This window comes from Stegodyphus dumicola, chromosome 4, assembly GCF_044657685.1.
Source record: "Stegodyphus dumicola isolate Sdum_Otavi_A_Nest chromosome 4, ASM4465768v1".
Taxonomy (NCBI): domain Eukaryota; kingdom Metazoa; phylum Arthropoda; class Arachnida; order Araneae; family Eresidae; genus Stegodyphus; species Stegodyphus dumicola.
Window position 1 is genome coordinate 198459884 of NC_140771.1, and position 19932 is coordinate 198479815.

General features: G+C 37.5%; 1 long non-coding RNA gene across 1 annotated transcript in view; it reads right to left on the bottom strand.

Moving 5' to 3' along the window:
- LOC146997797 (uncharacterized) overlaps positions 1–18775 on the bottom strand; it is a 43938-nt gene extending 25163 nt beyond the window's left edge. Inside the window, exon 1 of the long non-coding RNA XR_015040856.1 lies at positions 18283–18775. This is a non-coding gene — a long non-coding RNA (uncharacterized LOC146997797). The remainder of the gene's footprint in view (positions 1–18282) is intronic.
- Positions 18776–19932: the final 1157 nt, after the last annotated feature.

A 19932-nucleotide genomic window follows, 5' to 3' on the forward strand; every position in this document is an offset into this window, starting at 1 on the left:
TGTCGAAGTTCGAAGGTCACGTTATCAAGAGTTCATAAAATGAATATCGTTTAAAATTTCTTTAAACTTTAGAGAAAAAGAAAATATTTTTGGCGCAAGTAAATTAATTAATGAATTAGTTATTTTAAGAAAAAAAATCCGTTTTTAAATTATTGCGGAAAAAAAAAGAAGAAACGTTTTGCAAAGAACGTTTCTTCTTAACACATGTTTCTCAATTTCCTATACACATCGCGGATATTTGTCACCGGCTCGAAAAGCTTTCACCAGATTGTTAAGTTCACCTCTTTGTGGAATGGGCTGAAAATCAAAACTTTACACAATAAATACGAGTATCATAAATATTTCACTCTTGCTCCAACGTACAAACTCGAAACACAACTCACTTATATCTTTAGAACACAATTACAAAAAAATTAATCGCGTGTTGCCACATCTCTGAAACACAGTCACAGAAAACTTCATTCATTTAAAAGTAGAAATAAATTATTTTTAGCTTTATACGAATAGCAGGAGCGCGCTCTTTCGGCGAGCAATGCATGGCGTAATCAGCTGAACTAGAAATATAAACTTACTCTTTGGTCAGTTTCCTTGTAAGTGCAAATTACTTTTGCCATCTTCCACTTAGTAGCGGCAAGTTGTCATCCTTGATTAGCACCAAGTCATTCACACGTAAATCGGCACTGGGAAGTTTCCACTTGTTGCGCATTTGCAACTGAGTCAAGTAGTCTTTTGACCACGATTTCCAAAACGATTGGGAAATTTGTGTGACTAATTTCCACCGTTCCCAAATGGTAATTTTCTCATTTGTTACATCAGACTCAGAAACACTTTTTAACTCGGAGCCGATAATAAAGTGACCCGGTGTAATGACAGAAAAATTATTTGGGTCCTCAGAAGCAGCCACTGAAGGACGGGAATTAAGTATGGCTTCTATCTCCACTAGACACGTTAAAAATTCTTGTGAGACGATCTGCGATCCTATAACAAATTTCATGTGAAACTTCATGGATTTAACGGCAGCCTCCCATAGGCCTCCAAACTGAGGGGCTGATGGAACATTCATTGTCCATTTAATACCTTCGTTGGTCAAGTAAGTACCAAGCGCCTCCATCGTACATGCTTTTAAGTAATTCTTTGCACCGATAAAGTTCGTTCCACAATCACTGAATATTTCAGCTGGCTTTTCTCGTTGTCCTATGAATAGTTTCAGAGCTGCAATACATGTCTGAGCACTAAGATCACTAACAAGTTCTAAAAGGATGGCTTTCGTTGCAAAGCATACAAACACACACACGTACATTTTTCGGTGGTTTAACTCCTCTACCACGTCTAGGACTGATCAAGAATGGTCCTGAAAAGTCAGTTCCTGATCTAAGAAATGGTTTTCCGGGATTCACTCTCGCAGAAGGTAAATCAACCATCATTTGTTTTGAAAACTCAGAGCAAAATCTGGCACAGATAACGTACTTTCTTATTCCTCTGCGCATTGCAGTTTTTGCTCCTATAATCCAATACTTTTGTTTCATCGAGGAGTTAATTAATTGTACTCCTCCGTGCATATTATTAAGGTAATAAAATGTCACTAACATTTTTGTAACAGGATGATTCTTAGGTAATATTATTTGATGTTTCACAGAGTCTGGTAAACTGGCATTTCTTAAACGTCCTCCTACACGTAGTATGCCACTGTTGTCTAAGAACGGATTTTAGAGAAATTAAGGAACTTTTCTTTAACACTCTCGCTTTCTCTAAAGTAGGTATTTCCTTTTATTACTCAATTCTTTGGAAGAATTTGATTATAATATCATGCGCTTCTTTTAGTTCACTTGTTTCTAAGAAAGGAGTAAAAATCCTATTCCCCCTCATATTTCTTGTAAACCTTAAACACCAAGCAACAACTCTCTGCAACTTACTCCAAACTGAAAATTTGTTCCAAAGCTGCTCAACTAATTCCAACTGAACTACAAAACATTTGACAGAATTTTTTCTTTGCTCTCTTAGTATTTCCGCACATTCTACATTTGGTAACCCTCTAACCCACTGTTTTGGTCCAACGCTCAAAACGTCTTCGAAGCCAAATTTGTCCTGACCACCATTTTTCATTCTCAACCGAGATTCCTCTAGAAAGTAAATCTGCTGGATTATCGTCAGACGGACAATAATACCAATCACTTGGACTCGATCTTTCCTGAATTTCCACAACCCAGTTGGCAACGAACTGTTTCCATCTCTTCGCACTTCCCTTCACCCAATGTCACGCAATATAAGAATCACTCCAAAATACTATTCTTCCAATTTTATCCTTAAAAACACTCTTAAGGTAATTTCCCGCTCTAGCACCTATTACCAAGGCCATTAGCTCCAACCGTGGCACCGTTAGTTTCTTTAACGGTGACACTCTACTCTTCGATATTTATAAAAGATACTCTGTAATTCCCATTATTCTCATAATATCTAAAATAAACAACAGTTCCGTAAACACTTGGTGAAGCATCGCAAAACACATGTACTTCCGACTGTTCATTCTCACAATCCAGAAAACTATATCTCGGAATAGTAACGTCTATTAATTTTTTAATTTCGTTACAACACGTTATCCACTTTTCCTGCAAGTCCCCCAGCAACTCTTCGTCCCAATCACACGCTCTCTCCCAAATTTCCTGTAACAATAACTTTATACGTATCACAAACGGCGCAATCAAACCAATAGGATCAAAGATACTTGCAGCTGTCTCTGAAACACATCTTTTAGTGCGTCGCAACGTTTTCCACGAATCCACCAAACCCTTCACCTCCAGCGACAACTCATCTCTATCAGGATTCCAATTCAACCCTAGGACTTGTCACTAAGTCCATTTTCTATCCACAATTTTTCTAATTCTCTACTGTTCGACCTCAGTTTCCTCAAATTAAATCCACCACTCTTTAATATTGATACAGCATCCGACGACAACTCAAATTATTCTCTCACACTGTCTCCACCATAATATAAATCGTCTACGTAAAGTGATGAATTTAACATTTAAAATGACTTCGGTTTACTTTTCTCATATTTTTTTTATATGATTCTTTATCGTGACACTCAAAATGAAAGGGGAACTTTTACATCCAAAAGGTAGTCTTTTCATTCTCATAATTTTATATTTTTCACTAGGGTTATCTGAATACCAAAAAAATTTTAAGAATTTTCTATCTCTTTCAGAAATTTTTATTATTAAGAAAGCCTTCTTTATATCACCACTAAACGTGCAGTAGCTGGACGTTTAGCTGAAAATCTTTTACAACGGACCATTGTTTCATCACCGATCTAATTCAGCGTCTTGCACCAATGATCCAGAATTCTTCTCTAATTATAACAGTTAATGCTTGTACGCCGGCATGAGAATGCTTTAAATGGATTGGATTGGATTATTTAATTATGGCAAAGCACAAGAGGGCTATCTGTCTAAAGGGAGGAATGCCTTCGTGGAGGACGTTCTAAGGGAAACTGGCTCGTATGCACGTTACACATGGGGAAAACCACGGAAACGCCCCTGCAGCCAGCCCGTTCGCGGGATTCGAACCTCGGACCGAACTACCAGTGTTCAGTGTCTTTACCGTTCGGCCGCTGGTGGGCCTTATGGTAATCTCTAATTAAACAAACAACAATATAATGCTTAGAAGGTAATAAAATCGGGTACCGGAATGGATAAGAATCATCTCGTTCGTTGATTTTCGTTTTCTATGGATAACTCTCTCCCCCACAAGTGAAAGAATTTTTAGATTCCTGTATCTCGGAAGCAAACAGGAAAAGCTCTTTATTTACAATTTTCTTTTGACAATATTTGATAAATCTCTTTATCCAACCTAAAACTCTTAACATTTTTGAAAATGTAGAGAACTTCTCACACCACTTAACTTTATCTGCTTTTGTAGTTATACTAAGATTCACATTTAAATTTATGCATTTTCTGCGCTCTGAAAAAACTAAAGTTTCATTTGGCTTAACCTCTAATTTTGGTCAGCTATCTCTAGGGCCTCTGAGCCAAACAGGCCCTCTTCACCAATTTAATTCGGAAAACTGAAGAGGGGAACAACCAAGAGAAGGTAAATCAGCTGGGTTAGAATGACCCGGTACATATGACCACTGATTTGCTTTAGTGAAAGCGCAAATTTCCTTCACGCGATTGCCCACAAGAGTTTCCCACACATCATTTCTTTGATGCACGCCGGAATCGGTCCAAAAGTATTTTGGGATGTCATCTAATGTAAGAGCTTCTGTCACATATTTGGAAAGACGCACGCCCAAAAGACATGCCATAAGTTCTAGACGGGGAATAGTAAGTTCTCTTAAGAGTGCGACTCTTGACTTAGCCACTACAAAACTGACTAATGTTTCTTCTTTAGTTTCGCATCTCAGAAATATTACTGCTGCATAAGCATGCTGGCTAGCGTCACAAAATACATGAACTATACTTACTCTATCTCCAAAACCTATACGTCGCGGTATTCTCAACTTATTCAAAATTTGTAATTTATTACACCACCTCGAAAATTTACTTTTGATACTATCTGGCAATGGAGTATCCCGGTCTGCTTTTATCGCTCCCAATTTCTGTAGCAGTAATTTTGCAGGCAACAGAACAGGTGTCAAGAAACCCAAAGGATCAAACATTGCTTGCGTTAATGAGAAAAACCTCTCTTTTAGACAAATTGTCGGAAACCATTACAGTCTTAATTTCAATATAAAGGTTATCTTCTTTTCTGTCTCACATAATCCTTAAAACTGGTTCAGAATTCTCTATTGTGGACTCAGTGCACAAAGCACTTTGGGTTAATTCCACATCTTTTTTTTTTCTACTGGGCCATAGGTCCACATACTGGGCCATAGTATTTCCGCACATTCTACATTTGGTCCATTTTTGCTTCAGCTAATATTTCAGTAGAATATTTGACAAAATTCACAGGCTCCTTTTCGTTATCAACAGATGTCCCCCTTCACTGGAGAGCCAAAAGCAGGTCGTGTTTCTGCAGCTCCGTGTTTTTTCTCTGTAGTAGCGGAAATTTTTATTTTCAGGTTCTGAAACAAACTGCATCGGATAGGCTCGATGAATACGCGGATACCGAATTTTTGGATATACATCAAACGCTTAATTAATTAAGAAGTAATTAATATTTATAGCAATACGTTCAGCGTGGTGATTCCAGCTAGCAGTCTTCAAGCGATCGCCGAGCAGCCATTGGAAGCCGACGCTTATTAAATTGGATATCATTGGAAAGAGGATTTCCCAAGGAGAATTTTGATGCTAATTACAATTAGAACAATTAAAACGGGAGTAATTAATTCTTAAACTAAGCGAATTTACAGCCACGTGGTTCCCATGACCCCTGACCTTTCCAACGTTTCAACACCCGTACAACGGTTATCCGCATTCCATTGACCCCCCGTCGAAGTCTTTCATTCTTCATCTAACAAAGGAAGGAAAAGGACTGGGACTCCTTGCCTAATTTTGCTAATTAAAGCAGCTAATTGGAACTAACGGATTCGGATTTCTGAAGTGTCAAGGATCACAGAGACATATCTTTCTTAATTATCGGACGTGTATAACCCGAGATAACAATTTTGTGCTAATTCCGGACTTTGAAATTTGATAACTGCGCGTTATTGTTTTATATGCAAAGTTTTGGTGAATATTATGTGCGTGTGCTATTTATTTGGATTAGGTGTATATAGAAGCAGACCAAAACAACAGAGAAGCGATATCGGCCAAGGTAGGCTTTAAGCGCTGATTAAGTAACTAATTAATTTTAATTACAACCTACCTAATCTTAACTTCTGGTAATAATTCTTAACTAGTACTTTAAAAATATTGTTACAGACCCAAGTTTGACCTAAGTACTTTTAGACTCTTAATTCTTGTCGTTCAGTTCTCTGTTCTAATTAATTACTGTTAATTAACTGACCAAATAACAGTATCCTTATAACAGTTCTGGTACTCTGGCCAAATTTATCAAGTATCTGTTACCATGTATTTATGTGTTTTCAGGCTACAGATTTAAAAGTGTTTCACCATTGATTAACCGCCTCTAATTAAGCTAATTAATAGTGCTGATTTTGATTATTGTACTTCATACCTATATAACTCTGATTTTTGCATCTTGTATTCACTCAGATTTTACAGTATTTAAGTGACTTTTTACCAGATATTCGGTACTTTAATTTAATTAGTATTAATTGGTTCTATTCAATTAGCAATCCTCAGTTAAATTGTAGTAATTTTCTAACTCTTAGTGCTATTTAAATGTTTACTTTGTGTTATGAGTAAATATTTAAGTATACCAGATTGTAATTTACTGTGAACCAGACAAATTATCACATAGTGTACAATTAGAGTCTCCACGTTGGCATAAATAGGATAATACGTGTAATTACATAAGGTATTTAAGTGCCATTCTTTTTACAAAGTTATTACAATGCTGAATGAAACAGTGTTCTTTACAGTGAAAGTGTTTAATGTACTGTGTGTGCTAATTCAGTGATTAAACGTCAATTTACAAGCGTTATTTAGAGTCACATCCAGTGTTACAACGTGAGCTGATAGTGCATAACCACCAGTCTTCAGTTCACGATAAGTGTGTGCTATAGCTCAACGATACAAGCTTCATTAGTGCTTATATGTGTAAATTGTGTCAACAACAGTGCTAATAAGTGAATTAATCGTGCCCAGCCCCTAGTCAAAGCGTCGGTAAAGTATAGTGCGTGATTTAGTTCAGTGTTCAAGCAACGTTAGTGCATCTCAGTGAAAGTTATTATACATTTCAGTGCGATACAGTGCATCACAAGTGTAAATACGTGCAAATTGTTCCAATAACAATTTCAGTGTCTTTAAGTGAATGAATAGTGCATGGCAGTTAGTTAAAGCCCTCAGCTAGAAATATACTGTTTGTTGCAGTAACCAAGCAACGTTAGGCTATGTTTCAGTGAAGTTAGTTTTCTCATCAGTGATTTAAAGTGCGACACTAGTGTCATAGCTAGTGGGAATAGTATCGTACAGTGTTTTTAAGTGCATACAACGCTGAAATAAGCATATTTTAGTGTACACATCAGTGTCAAGAGTGATTTCAATAGTGCATTATACGTGTTACCCAGCGCCTCCATAGTGTCAATTTAAAGGATCACGCTTCTACTTGTGACATAACACGCCAGTCCAAGCTCCCAGAGGAAGCCAGTAATTCAACACAGCTTAATTCAGCAGAATTGCTAGAGGCCGATCGGACAAAACCAGAAAAGATCGCTGCACTAGCCAACGAGATCCGGAATATCACCGATACAAGCCGAGTAGGTAGATACCTTCTCCCTCAAGATTTAAGGAATAGACTGAAGGACGCATTATCTGTGCTCCAAGGCCTTGCCTTAGAGGGTCCAGAGTCTCGCCCCAAACCTCCAGCAATAGAGGCAGGAACCAATACCTCTACTTTTGTTTACTGTGTTACAGTGCATACTCCCTCTCCATCTGCGCAACAGCCCGCCTGTGAGCAGGCCCCTTCGCAAACAGTAACAGTACACCGCAAAGCTTTGCAGAGGCCGTGCGCGAGAACAGTAAGCCCAGTCTCGTGATTAAACCAAAGACCAAAAGGCCAACAGACGATTTGCGGAGAGCTCTACGAGGCAAGGTCCCATTGGACAAAATCCCCGTAGCAGTACGGAGAATACAGCCCACCCCGCAAGGAGGTCTGGAAGGTCTATTGTGATACCTCCGAAGAAGTTGACAAGTTAAAGGACCATCTTCAAAAAGCAGACATCGACATAGATATACAGAGGAAACAGCGACGTCGACCAAGAATAGCAGTACATAATGTCGGGGAGCATACCAAGCCAGAGGAGCTCATCTCTGAGCTCAGCATGACAGCAGGAATCGCCGCCCTGCATTTCAAGATTCTTTTCCGTCTGCGTGAGCGACGTCCACAGAGGGTCAAATAGATCATCGAGTGCTCCACAGAAGGATTTGCTGCAGCAATCAAGACAAAGCGCATATTCACGGCATGGCAGGCGCATGGCATCTCCGAGTTCCTTGGAGTACGAAGATGATATCGCTGCTAACAGTTTGGATACAGCCAGGACGTGTGCAGGTCCTCCAAGATCTTCTGCGGTTTCTGCTCCGGCGCTCACGCAACCAGAGACTGCACTGGAGACCAACCATCATGCATTAATTGCGGAGACGCAAATTACAGGTTGGGTACAAGATACAATTTCCACCACCCTGCCTATGCAGCAGAATGCGCAATTTATCAACGGCAGTTGACAACGCAACGGAATACTGAAGAGAAAGTGTCTGTGAACACCCATACAGAAGCAAGTACGTCACAGCCTTCAGTTACTTCTGCACCTCATACCAGTAATAGTCTAACCCAGCCACCTCAGCAGCTGGACGCTGCACTGACAACGGACATTAATATGGACACGATCCCAGTTCAAACACCAATAAGGTGCCTTTAGATTAATCTGCAACATGCCAAAGCAGCCACGGTACAAGCTGCCGCATATGCCGCAACCGAAGGGGTTGATCTAATATTTGCCCAAGAACCATACTGCTTGAAGGGAAAAGCGGTAGGCTATCCTCTACAATGGACAGTGTACCAAAAAGAAGATGTTAACGATTCACCCCGTGCAATACTGATCAATTGCAACCCAGCGTGGACATCGGTTATCATCACCATAGAAAGAGACTTCGTGGCTATTCTTCTTGAGATGCACAACATAACGGTTCTCTTGGCCTCACTATACTCCCCTCCGACAGCTAATATAGATACAACTATCCAGCGAATGCAGCAACTACTTCAGCGGTACAGGTCCCATAACATCTTATGTGCTGGGGATTTCAACGCCCACAGTTCCACATGGGGATATGCCAGCACTGATACTAAAGGCCTAATGCTAGAAGATTTCTTTTCTAGTCAAAATATGAGCGTACTTAATCATCATGATGCTGCACCCACCTTCAATCGCGTCCACTCACAGGGATGGCCCGACCTTACAGTAGCAACATTGCAAATTGCGCAAAAGATTCAGGATTGGACGGTCGTGGAAAGCTTAAGCCTTTCAGACCACAATTATATTAGATTTTCTATCGTCAGTGAGACCGCCACCTCGATAATCAAGAGGTATAACTTGCCAGGTAATAATGTAAGGACATTTGCTGCAGCCATTAAATCCCAATTGCCCACTTCGCAGAGTTGATCGAACAAGCAACTACCACCGAAGCCTTACAAGTTATCACGAGTGACATAATGTCACCCATAAGAGCAGTTTATAATGAATTGTTGCCAACCAGAACAACCAAAAAGATCTCTAATCTAAACTGGTGGAGCAGTCATCTCAGAGAACAACAGCAGAAATTTCGCGCCCTTAGACGCCGTCTTAAGCAGGAGCGGCGTCACAATATTTCTTCTAACACGCTCATCACCTTTCAACAGGAAAGAGCAAAATATAAGAAAATGATTCTACAAGCCAAACTCGAAAGCTGGAGAAAATTTTGCACGGAAAATACCGAAATATATGGCATACACCACGAGATTGCCACGTGTAAGCTTTTCAAACCCGCCTCCTTCCATCTGCTACTTGTCCCAAAGATCTCCAATAAGCTCAGAGACCATGCTTGCAGAAATCGTGAAGGCGGTCTTCGCCACAGACGACCCCTCCGAAGACACGCAAGCACATAGAATAATCCGATATGATACCTCGGACATTGATACTGCAGAAAATGATTGTTTCACAAAACAAGAAATATTGCACGTCTTAAAGTGCCTACCGCAAAAGAAAGCACCTGGGCCGGACGGAGTAAACTATCGTATAATTAAACTTATTGTGCGTTCGAATATCAATTTATTTCGACAGCTATTCAACAAGCTACTAAGTACCGGCACGTTCCCCAGGTGCTTCAAGATCGGCCAAGTAACTCTATTCCTTAAAAAGAACAAGGATCCGAGAAGAGCGGATGCCTACAGACCAATATGCTTACTATCAGCGCTTGGTAAGACATTTGAAAAGTTGCTAGTGAACAGGCTCCGACATCACTTGCGCTCTAGTAATTACCTGAGCGAGGATCAATATGGGTTCCGCACAGGCAGATCCACCGTCCATGCTCTCATGAAGGTTAAAGAATGTCTCCTACAAAACAGATTGTCCGGTCATCACACCGCGTTCATCTCAGTCGATCTCAAAAGTGCCTTTGACACGTTGTGGTGGCCGGCAATCCTACGGGCACTAAGGAACTCACGCTGTCCACGGAATATCTATCGGACACTGGAGAACTATCTCGCAGAACGAAAACTAATTCTGCAGCATAATAGTGGCATACTACAAAATAATGAAACAAGGGGATGTCCGCAGGGTTCCTGCGTGGGACCCTTCCTATGGAACTTAACGTACAATAGTATACTTACACAGCCGTGGCCAATAACACGAATCCTGCAACCTCTTTCAGGAGCGATGTGCAACGCTGAAGTTGAAGATTGCCGAAGAAAAATCCTAAGTTTTATTGATTCCAAAAAAGGGAGGCTCACTAACGCGACAACCACGCATCACGCTCAATGGGAAACGACTTGCAATCAAGCGAGAACTCAAATACTTGGAAATAATATTTGATGACAAACTGAATTGGATAGCGCATGTGCTCTCTCTAAAACAGCGCACAGCAAACATCGCTCAGCAGCTCAAGATGATGAAAGGATATCGCTGGGGTCTCAACCCCCATATCCTCAAGATCCTCTATAACACCGTCACTGAGAAGATCGTGACATATGGAGCAGCTGTCTGGGCCTTACCGATGCAGGGCAGAAAAGTAAAGCATTTGCAAAGTATCCAACGGCCGTTTTTATTAAATATCACGAGAACATTTAGAACTTCCCTGACCAATGCACTGGCAGTCCTGGCTGGCATACTAACCTTGTCCATTAGTGTCGAGAAGGAAGCTACGTACCAGATAGTCAAGCAATTCGGCCAAACAACGCAATTTGGTGAAGAGGTGTTTACTGCAGATAACCTCGAAAGAGCAGTCATCAGCCTTGACAGGCACCCGTCTTTGCAAGGACTGGGTGTTAATGTCAACCTAAAGCAGACCACAAGATCCACGAACATAGATGTTACCTATTATACGGATGGATCTAAAATAGACGACAGTGTGGGCTGTGCATATGCAGCACTTAAAGAGGGTAGAATAGTAAGCCAATGGAAGGGGCATTTAGAAGCGCACAATAGTGTCTTCCAAAGCAAGGCCATAGCTATAAGCTATGCACTGCAAGCGATAATTCAGCAGAGGCTATACAATAGTTACATAATAACAAACAGCCTGTCTACGTTATACGCCATCCTTAACCCCACCCACAGTTCTCCAATAATAGCAGCTATTCAGGAATACATCCGTGCTCATAAAGAATTAAAAATTAATCTAGAATGGACGAAAGCCCATATCGGGAATCATGGTAATAAGACTGCAGATCGGCTTGCAAAAGAAGCAGCCCATAACGTCGAAAGCAGTCCCAGTACAAATCCCATGGCCGGTTTCTCATTTAAAACGGAATCTGCGCGCCACAGCTCTAGCACTCTGGCAGGCTGCGTGGGACAACGAAGACACAGGCCGCCGAGCGCATGCATTTCTGCCCAAAGTAGATAAAGAACTACTGGTTACACGGCCACAAATGGTATACTACATCACAGGGCATGGGCCCTTTCCAGTATATTTAGAGAGATTTCGAATCTCCAATTCAGATCAGTGCTGCTGCGGCGATCTGGGCACAGCAGAACACTACGTTCTTAAATGTCCTCTCACGGAAGGAATGCACATTCCGTTCCCGCAAACGAACAGGGAGGCATTCAACAGATTTTTAATCAAGCAGCGACACCAGACCAACAAAATTACTCATATAGTATATAAGCTAATGGACATAGGTCCAGACTTATGCCATGTGTAAATATAACTGGTCAGTATATCAGCTAATTTCAATGTAAATCAGTATCATTCAAGCATAAGTAATGTAGATATGTCTGCGATGTGTGTATATAGTGTAAGCAAGCGTGTCTTAATGTATGTTATTATTATTATTATTATTATTTTATTTTATTTTATATTTATTTTTATTTTTATCGTGCTAGGTGTATATACTAGCTCTGCCTTATTATTCCAAAGCAAATTAAGGTAATGTCATGTAGGTATTTAGAAAGTATATGTATGTAACAGTGCTGGATTGCATGTCAGCAAATATGTATTAACAGAAGCATGTAAATAACTACTAATGTATATCTGCCCTTGTTTAGCCATGTACAATGCTATTTTTGAAGATAGATTAAATAATCACTGGACCCAGGCACTTTGGACGGGTGTCTACCCGGGGGCATTTGGTTCTCGGAACTGCCAACCGGATGGTCCAGGCGTTGGGTTTGGGCGCCTTGTGCAAGCCTCCCATGTGGCCTCTCTGGTTTTACTCTGTATAAGGGCGGACGTGGCCCTATATGCTAATTAACTTAATAGTAAAGGGGTGGTGGCCACGTCCTTCGTCACTATCACTATCACAACTATCAACAGAAGTCACACAATTATCAATATAAAAGGATTTATTTAATTTCTGAGCAATAGAACTTTGTTTCTTTGGTACTTGGGCTAAATGAACTGAAATATCCGCCCCTAATAGAAAAGGACTGTACTCCAAAAAGTACCCTTGTATGGCGGAAAATTTTCAGTATATTATCTTTCTCCCACCATAAAAATCTTAAAAAGTCCCTATTTTCTTTCCGTAATTCAATCTGTAAAAATGCACGCCGAATATCAGAGGTTACGTCAATGCACTTTTCTCTAAATCTTAACAAAATTGAAGGGATTTCTTCTATTAAATTTGGTCCTTTTACTAAGTAATCATTAAGGGAGGGCGATCTATCAACTTTACATGATGCGTCAAAAACAGGTCTTATCTTAGTTGAGACACTGTCTTGTTTAAATACTGGTTGATGCGGTAAATAGTGCCCCTTAGGATTCAGTTCATCGTCTGGTACTATTTCAATTACACCCTCCTCCATAGATTCATTAAAAATTCTATCATAGTCTTCATATTTATGTAAAGACTTGAGTTTTTGGGTAACACTAAAAATTTTTTTCTCTGCTACATGACGATTTGAGGGCAATTCTGCGTTATATACTAACCAAGGTAATTCGACACAATAACGACCATCTTCGTTTCTGGAAAGAGAGTTTAAAAATTGTTCGTGGGCAATTTCTTCCCCAGCAGCGTTAGTTGAATTCTGATGAGCATCTAAAATTCCGATCGTTTCTAAGCTCCAAAGATCGGAGATTTTAAAGTCGTGGCCCACTAAACTTGCACACAAAATGGAAGCATTTTTGTGATAACAGATTAATCCGATGCACCACAAACTGTCCAACCAAGTTTCGTACAAACTGCTATTAGTCCTCCTTTTAATTGTTTTACTGATCCCATGAGAATTTTTCCATAAATATCTCTACCGATGAGCATTTCTATTTTTAAACAATCTTCTCCCAAATCCGACAACCAAATGTTGTTTCGTTTTAATTCTTTTAATATCAGACCCTTGGGTACTCGAGGTATATCCCACATATTACGTCTTGATCTAAAAATTCAAATTCTACATCTGAATACTTACTCAGACTGGCCGAACATAATTTTACCCGATATTCGTTATGCAACTTTGGTTCTGTTCTGGCACCTCCAAATAAAGTAAGAGGAAAGTTTTCTTTGAAAACAATTGGTAACCCCAATTCAGTGGCTAATGATTTCAAAATGTACGATTTCTAGGAACCACAATCTAAGAGTACTCTAACATCTTTATGCTTTTTGACACCAGCTACTCTTACGCATAAAGTCATTAAAGCTATGTCAGCGGTACAAGTTTGCCTGGCTGTAGCCGTGTGTATGTTGTCTATTTCTGATTTTTCTGATGGAGGTTCAGTTTCATTATTAATTTCTGGACACAAAATAACTGAGCGTTTTCTCTTTAGAAATCCTTTCATTAAGAGATAATGAACGTGCATCGTAATAGTTTTCACTATTATGAATTTTACCACAAAAAATACAAGCATGTTCTTTAGTTGTAAGAAAACCTGTGGCAGTGGGAACATAAGCCTGTTTCTTAAATTTAAATTTACTTTTTGTTTCCCTCCTTGCCTTATCATGATATCCTTCTTTACGACTAACACCATCGAATTCATTACGCGCCAATTTTAATCTCTCCTCACCCTCCACTTTAGCCTTGAAAAATTCCATTAAGTTCGTCAGGCGAGGAAGATCAGTTCCTTCAGGCTGGTTAAAAAGCAAACTCCTTTGCCACGCCTTTAAAACATCTTCCGTGAGACACGATTCCACCATCAGGAAATAACCACGATGTGTGTTTGCTCGATTTAAGACCTAAAGACTTGTGTTAAGGCCCGTTTCCACTACTGCGTATGCGTTGCGGTGCGTATGCGTTTCTCCAATCAGCGAGCGAATTCACTTTGATTGACATCTGCAATCCGGTCGGTGTGCGGTGACGGATGACATACGGATGGAGTTCAACAATGTTCAACTTCTATCCGTATGTCTGCGGTTGCGTTGGGGTCACGTGGTGAAAAAGGAGCAAGCAGGTGCAGTGACTAAAAATTAATGGCGGCAGAAGTAGCGATGAACGCTCGCAAATAGGGAAAGAATGTTTTGCTAAAAAATACTTATTTCTGAATTAACATTATAGCGAGAAATCTGCGTGCTGAAAATGACAGCAATCAGCTGAATTTAGTTTAAAATGATAAGAAAAACAAGATAACTGCAACTACAGTACTTGTTCATTCAAGAAAATCAGCGGCAAAAATTATCATTCCAAGTCCATGAAATAGCAAAATTTGTTCTGATAATCATTTTTTAGTTCTGCATACTCATTTAGCTTTAATGAAAATGAATGTCTGACTATATCAAACTGCTATAGCAAATTAGATATGATTAAAAGATTTGCTATTTTTTTCTTTTGAAACAAGTAAAAACTAAAAACGTTAATTATAAATTAAATTTGATAGCCTTTTAAATACTCCAGTTCATTGAAGAGTATGTTAAATTTGTATTTCCCTTTATAAATATATCTTTTTGGATAACATATATTTGTAAGCACATGAATTATATTTTTAGCAGCCCGTTTAACTTCAATCGGAACGCCACTTTAAAAGATAATGATTTTTCCAAAAAAAGTACTAGAAGCTGAAGAACAAACTCTGGTGAATTTTTCAGACAATAGCAAAGTGAAATAGGACCAAAAAACTTGAGTTTTAAGAATTGATTTACTTGATGATGTATATAACCCAAAATATGCATGCGACTTACGTGTTATCCTAGCTTAGTGGTAAAGCTGATGGTAACAATGTCCACTTTTTGGAGTCGTGAGTTCGAATCCCATACGCTTTTTGCACCATGTCTGCAACTTTCTTACCTTTTTATTCCAATTTGATCTATATTCGTGTTTTATAATTTATTTCTATTATTATATGCATTAAATATATTGTTTTATTTATGCTCTTATTTATTTAAATTTTTCCCGCAAAAAAGTTTGAAAATTATATAATACTAATTTAAAGCATATCCTGTACATATATATTTGAATTTAACAAACATTCTCTATTCGTAAAAAGCAAATTTAAAGTTAATTAAATTTAAATGAAATTTAATGCAAACAAAGAAATGATTAATTATTGCTGTGCAAGTATCAAAATCCATGAATAAATATATAATTCCAAAAATTTATTAATCCTTAAAAAATTTATAAAAATGCATAAGTGAATAATGGGATAGATTATTAATCCTAAAAAAATTATAAAAATGCATAAGTGAATAATAGGATAGATTATTAATCCTAAAAAAATTATAAAAATGCGTAAGTGAATAATAGGATAGCTTATTAATCCTAAAAAAATTATAAAAATGCATAAATGAATAATAGGATAGATTTAATCCTAAAAAACTTATAAAAATGCATAACTGAATAATAGGATAAATAAATTTTTGGAATTATATATTTATTCATGGATTTTGATACTTGCACTTGATTTACATATGCTCTCAGAATTTAAATGATATTGTATATTAGTTCGCAGCAATAATTAATTAATCCTTTATTTGTTTGCATTAAATTTCATTTAAATTTAATTAACTTTTAATTTTTACGAATAGAAAATCTTTGTTAAATTCAAATTTCATTCCTTGCAGCAATGGCGCAAGAGAATTATTTAAATTTAATTTATTTTGAAACCCTGCAGATATATATATATATATATATATTCGTTTCACTTTTATGTGAATGTATATACATGTGCTCAGACTTTGGGATGTTTACGACTCTAAACTTTCATTCCAATTAACATGAGACAGTATTAATGCCCTAAACATTTTTTTAACAAAAAATTACTATAATAATTGCTTTTAAATTCAGTCCTCTCCTGCAGAAGCGCAGGAATTAATTAATTAAATATTTCCATTTTCTTTACCTAATGTGTGTATATATAAAGAGAAAAATCTTATTTTTATAACTTCTTGTATAAAAAGATATATGAATTAAAAATGTTTAAATTAAAAATAATATTTTATGGATTATGTATAAAATAGAACTGCCCATAGTGCATTTTAAAACAAACGAGATTTCTAATAAATTATCCAGCTATGACCCTGAAGTCAGCGGTATACAAGCATAGCAAATTTTGCTTAAATATTGTGAACCTTTCCTTACAGTTGCTCTGTACTTTTAAAGTACCAACTATTTTTTAATCCCTTTAACTTTTTTATTTTATGTTATTTATTTGTTTACTTTTTCACTAACAGTACATTTTAGTTTTAATAATATATATATTATTTCATAATATTTAAGGCTTCTAGAAGCACAAATTTTTTTTTTTTTTTTTAATTTAGTTCAGCTTCTATGGAATTCGTGATGTTCATAATATGCATTATAACCTTACTTATCTAAAATTCCATATCAAATCCAAAACAAACAATACTCGCTTAAGCGGGAAAAATTCAGTCGTCGTAACTTGCGAACTGCTTGGGCCAAAATATTACAGTGACACCTCGCGGCGGAAAATGAAAATATTTTACGCATACGCAGCAGTGGAAACGCTTGTACGGATGCCGTAGGCGTGTCTTCAATTGACGCAACGCGTTCGTACGCAGTAGTGGAAACGAGCCTTCAAACTTGTTGCTTGTAAGACCTAAAGACTCAATTTAAGACCTAAAGTTGTGTGTTTGCTCGATTTAAGACCTAAAGGCTCTCAACTGAGCTTCACTTTTATCATACAGTTTATGAAGAGGTAATTTAGCCTTGTAAACTGCCTTCACATTAGAAATAATTAATTTAATTAGTTCGCTAACATACACTTCTACTAATCATTCAGTTTATTAATCATCAGGTTTCCCAAAACGATCCTTCAAAGCTAAAACAGCTTTATCATAATTTTCCGAAGTCATCGGATAGCTTTCAATAAATTCTTTAGCACGTGATCCGGGCTTCATACACTGAATCAAATAGAAAAATTTGTCACTTTCATATAAATCAGGGTCGGTGTGAATTTTCTCAAACTGCGACCAAAACGGTAGCCAATTTATCAATTCCCCATCAAACTCAAGTTTGATTTTCGGAAGTCTATACTGTTTAATCTTACTACAATAAATATTAGCACCATCATTTGGTCTCGTTTATAAATTGATTTCATCTGAAAATTGTAATTTTTCATTAATTTGCCGAGTTAGTGTTATGAAATCATCAGAATATACCTCGCGACTTTCGATTTCTTTAGTAACATCATCCTCTAAAGTTTTTCCGTCTTCAGTTACCAAATTAAGAATTTTACCGTCTAGATTTTTTATATCTGAATATACATTTTGTAGTTTAGTAAGTTTATCTCGTACTAAATCTACAGAAAAATCTTCTTTTACCAACTCCGTTTTTAAAATATTAGCAGTTTTGCAAAAGATGTGCGTATACCTGCCCGTTTAAGTTTCAGAGCCTTTAAAGCTTCCATAGTTACTTTTCAAAATAAAACAAAATGCTTTACAAAATAGTTTCGATTTTAAACTTAATTATATTTTAATACATCAAAAACTATCTCAACCCTTAACATAATTTTTTTTTTGTTATTTCTTAAATTCCTATCGCAGGACGCCGCTTTATGTTATTACTAAAACATAGCCTCATCAATTAAAATAAAAATATTTCTTTCACTCATCCAAGATACAGAGCAATCCAGAAAACAAAAGACAAAACTTACTTACCGGGGTAGTGTGATGATGAATCGAAACCAGTGCTGATGCATGGGAAATAAAAACTCGAAGAAGTTGATTCATCTTATTATATCTACACTACAACATAATACAATTATACTACAATATATACATTATTAACAATTTCCGGGACATTTTACTGTTCCCTAAAGTTTTAAAACATCTCAATCGGTTCACGTCACGAAGTCGAAACGGAAAAGCCCTTTTTTTTCTTTTCCACTTCGATGACAGCCAACGCCATCTGTACCTCGTACATCAAATGCAGGGGAGTTTTATTTTTAATGTTTGCAAGATACTAATCAGTTTCACAACAATATGATTGCTCTTGCAAGACACCTCTTTTAGAACTTATAAAAATCTATTCAGAAAAGTTAAAGGGAAGTAGTAGGAAGTAGCCGTAACAGTAGCTGCTCTTCTTTCTACACACAAGGTCAGCGTGGAAAGAGTCTTCTCAAACCTGAAGTTTATCAAATAGGATCTATAACCTCTAACAAAGAAGATTTTGCCGAAGTTTCACTGTTTCTTAGAAATTACTAATGCCAGCTTTTCCATTCCATAATAAATGCTAATTAATATAAAAAAATTTGCTATGCATCAGTTTTTATCTGTAGCATCTGCTATTTCTTCCATATTAAAAAAAATAAAGCTGTACCCATGCTTATACTATGTTTACATTTATATGAAGAAGTCGGAGTCGGTCATTTTCCCTACCGACTCCACAGCCCTGGTTATTTGTGGCAAAATTTATTATGTAACTTGTTACTTAAATCTCTTCGTATAGCTTAATTTGGTGTTTTTTTTTCTTTTTAATTTAGAAATTTTCTTTGTGTTAATGTTCACATAATTAGTAATTTTTAAATTTTGTTCGATAAAGGTAGGGCCTTCGTCCCAGGTGTATACACCATTTCCGTGTGTACACTTCGCGGAGAGGTAAGTTCTGGCCGCCAGGTTCCGTCGCCAAATTCCTTGGCAAAATTTATCTCCGCTTTCTAGCGGCGTAATAGCATCACGACTATGGAACCTTTTCTTCTTTACATAGACGTTCTTTGGTTAGAATAACCTCCATATACGGTACACACGGGTTTTGGCAACATCATGATGAGAAGTAAACGGGTCATTTTGGTGTTGGCGACAATTTTCAAAATCGTGCCAAGGCCTAGGATTTTACCGCAAAATCTTTTAAACCTTTTTTTTTTTTTTTCTTTTTCATAAACGCCTTATTTGCCACTGTAAAATAGTAATCAGTCATCTAGGCTAACCATGTAATATAACTATATTCGCTAAAATATCGTTGATTATTCTAATTCAATTTTTAATTAATTATTTGGTACATCTCTAATATACGCCCTAATTTCACCAAATGTGGCGATATGTGTTCTGCGCTGATTTTTGGCGCGATTGCGTGTTCTATGGCAACCCTGCTGACGTTGAAAAATCTTTCGCTGGAGCTCGTTGGTTCGCCTCTGTGTCTGAGAAGATGGGAGGGAAAGATAAAATGGTAGTTGTTGAATTGAAGTTCGGCAAAAGGAAATATGATTGTGGCTATCCTGTTGAGGGGTAGTGGGTATTTGGAAGTGTGGAAAGAGGGTCTGGGAGATTATTTTTAATGCCAGTGCATGATAGAAGTAGGGATTTGTGATT